The sequence below is a fragment of the Netta rufina genome, assembly GCF_964035555.1.
Source record: "Netta rufina genome assembly, chromosome: 4".
In the NCBI taxonomy this organism is placed as follows: Eukaryota; Metazoa; Chordata; class Aves; order Anseriformes; family Anatidae; genus Netta; species Netta rufina.
In genome coordinates this window covers 30032163-30035262 of record NC_140127.1, presented here as the reverse complement: position 1 = coordinate 30035262, position 3100 = coordinate 30032163, and positions in this window count along the sequence as shown.

Sequence of the window (3100 nt, the reverse complement as noted above, 5' to 3'; positions counted from 1 at the left end):
GCCCCGGCCGGGAGGGCCCCAGGCGTGGGGCCAAGGGAGCCAGGGGACCGGCCCTGAGGGGGTTGCGGGGTTGGGGGAGCTGGGGGACAGCGGGGATTTGGGGTTTCGCCTTGGGTTTGTCGCTTTATGTCACGGCTGGCATCGTGAAGGCAGCGTAGGTCTTGAGGCACAAGCAGAAGGGGCAGAAGAGCGCCGGGCTCTGCCCCGTGCAGTATTGCAGCCCCTTCTGGAAATGCTCCGCATCGCAACGAGCCTCACTGTTCCCCACACGTCTTTACACCAACCCAGCAACCTCTGTATTCAATCTGATTCATAGGATCCCCCAAAGGCTTTCTCCCCTAATTCATGTGATCTCTATACATTTGGACTTGAGCTTCATCAAGCTGGTTTTCATCTCTCAGTATGTCCTCAATATCAGGCATGTCAGAGGGCAGCTGTAATTCCCAGATCAAAATATATATATATAAAGTAGCATTGATATTAATAACCCTGCAGGCCATATACCACATGGTGATGGCTTCCACAGCCCCTGTACAGATGTTGGACGGAGGAGGTGATCACCACTGAGTGCTGTTGCGTATCGCATCTGGGAACCCTTAACAGGAGGAAAAGTCATCTGCTACCATCTGGGAGCACTTAGTGAGGAATTAGTGGAACCACACTGAGGCATTTCTTTCTCTGAGCCAGGTTACGCAGCTGTGTCAGGGATTTCACATGCTCCACAGTGTCAAAGGCCACCAGGGCTTTGAGTCATGTGCAAGTCACCAGGCATCTGGCCATGGGCACAGGCTGACATTTTTTTCATGGTTACACTGAGCACAGGTGAGGTGCAGGGAGTCAGGAGAAATGGTCTCGGTGAGGCAGTACGGTCAAGCCATGCGAGGATGGTCTCACAGAGATTTCTTCAGCAGGCATCACATCTTGCATGTGTCCTCCACAAGAGCTGCTGGCAGCTTCCACTCTGGAAGAAGGAGTGATTCATTCTTCCAGCAGCAGACTTACACAGTCCCTGCAGCTTTTTTCTGGCCAAGTTGGAAGAGTTTTGGTTCCAGAGTATTAATTCATGTTACAGTAGTTGCTCAGAAGTCCCAATGTGCAAGGTACTTCAGAGGTGCAAAGAAAGAGGCAATCCCTATCCCAAACAGCTTTCAATCTAACCAGACGGGACAGGGAAAGATTAGAAGAAAATAAATACTGCTATGCTAATTCTAAGACGTGAGCTGAATGAGAGAGAAATTAAGGAACTTTCTCTGTGTTGTTAGGGGAGACTGGAAAATATGTGAACTGAGTGAATGCCTCCCAAGCACTGCAGAAGTATAATTACTGTAAGAATCCATGTATAGTTATTGACAGGTTGGAAAAAAAGAAGAAAAAAAAAAAAAAAAAAGCTATACCATGACTTCTGTCAAGAATTTTCAGAGTGATTTTATGTTCAAATGAATGTATTAAGTTACACACTAAATTGGTAGGTAAACCTCTTTCAAAGTCAGATTTACTTTATAAAATCCTCTAACCTCTCTGTTTTCAGGCAGTAAAATAATTGACTGTGATCTTCTAATGCTTTGTGATCTTGTAATTTTAAAATACTTCCTCTTACCAAAGTATCTCCTCTATTTAGACACTTCTGATAGTTTGCTCACTAAATATTTGTAAAGCATTACATTGTAAATAGGAGCTGCAGCTGAACTGCTTGTTTAATTCAGATATTTATTTGTCTGCACATACAGCTTTGGCTACCCAGTAAATTAGTTGGAGTATGATCATTAGATAAACTTATCTTGGGGGTGCTAAAACCTTGAAGCCATTGCCTTCAAGTACAAGTCTCCCCTTTCACTACTGAATAAGTTGTCCTTGCTAGGAGGGTATGATGCTCCAGCCGAATACAGAGCAGTCAGAGCAGGGCTGCTTTTTGTGCAGCTCTCACATATCCTGATCTTGGTTTTCACCTCTTCCCTTCCTGGCTAAAGAAACTACCACTGATAAATGCATATAAATGCATATGTCATCCTAATATTTGTACTCTGAGGAAAGACACAATGAGCAAGTAAATTTTGTTATCACTCTAGCCTGTCAGATACCATTCCACAGAATAAAATGCAAAATAAAGATTATTTATAATTGTTGCTGATTGTGTAGGTTGGACAAATATATACACGTTCACACTAGGATTTTTGCTTATTATTAATTTTTTATCTCTTTTTCACCTCCATAATTTATTTGAAAATAGAAGCTTTAAAATTTTCATTCCACCAGAAGATGAATGCTTTGTCTCGGTGCAGAACTGCTCTGTCTAGGGATATTAAAAGCCATTTTGGATTGTGTAAGAGTAATGGTATGTTTGTGGGTGTTTCACAGAATTGAGTTGTAACTTCAAAATACGGCCCAGTGGAGTACTGATGGGATCCAACTGACAAGAGACTGCAGCACACACATCATCGCCTTTTCGGAACAGCCATCATGAAGCCTCCAGTGACACAATTTTTGATAGCAGTTTGGGTAAGGTAGTTTTTGCTGCTGGCTGTAAAACATAGCAGGCGTTCAGCCTTTCCCTTGCCATGTAACACACACACACTGTGCATCATGTGCTGTTCCCATGTGACCTTACACACCAAGCCCATCACCTTTGTCAGAGAGACAGCAGGCAGGTTAGAGAGAAATAAATCTGGTTTCTCATCATCCCCACCTGCACCAAATCTTTTTCTGCATAAAGCTGAATAAAGAGGTCCCAGATTAAGACCATACTGAGCAGCTATTGACGCCGAGCTGATTCCTCTAAGCTGAGTTGAAATGCAATGTTGAACAAAGGAAGAACCATATGTTCTTGTCTCGCTATGTTTGAAGAAGAAAATTGTCTACAACGCTGACATAATATGCCAGAAATTGAAAGAAAAGTCAGGCACGTAGCCATCACTAACTTTCAGATATGCTGATCCCTAAAGAAATGGCTTAGATAAGAACAAAGCAAAGCCAGGAAGACTTTTTGATCTGTGTATTCTGGATGTGCTTTGAGCATCTTTTAGAGGCAAATAACCAGAGTAATGCTTGGGAACTCAGGGTGTGAGGAAGCAGGGCATAGCTCAGGGAGATGGGGGTTGGCCTT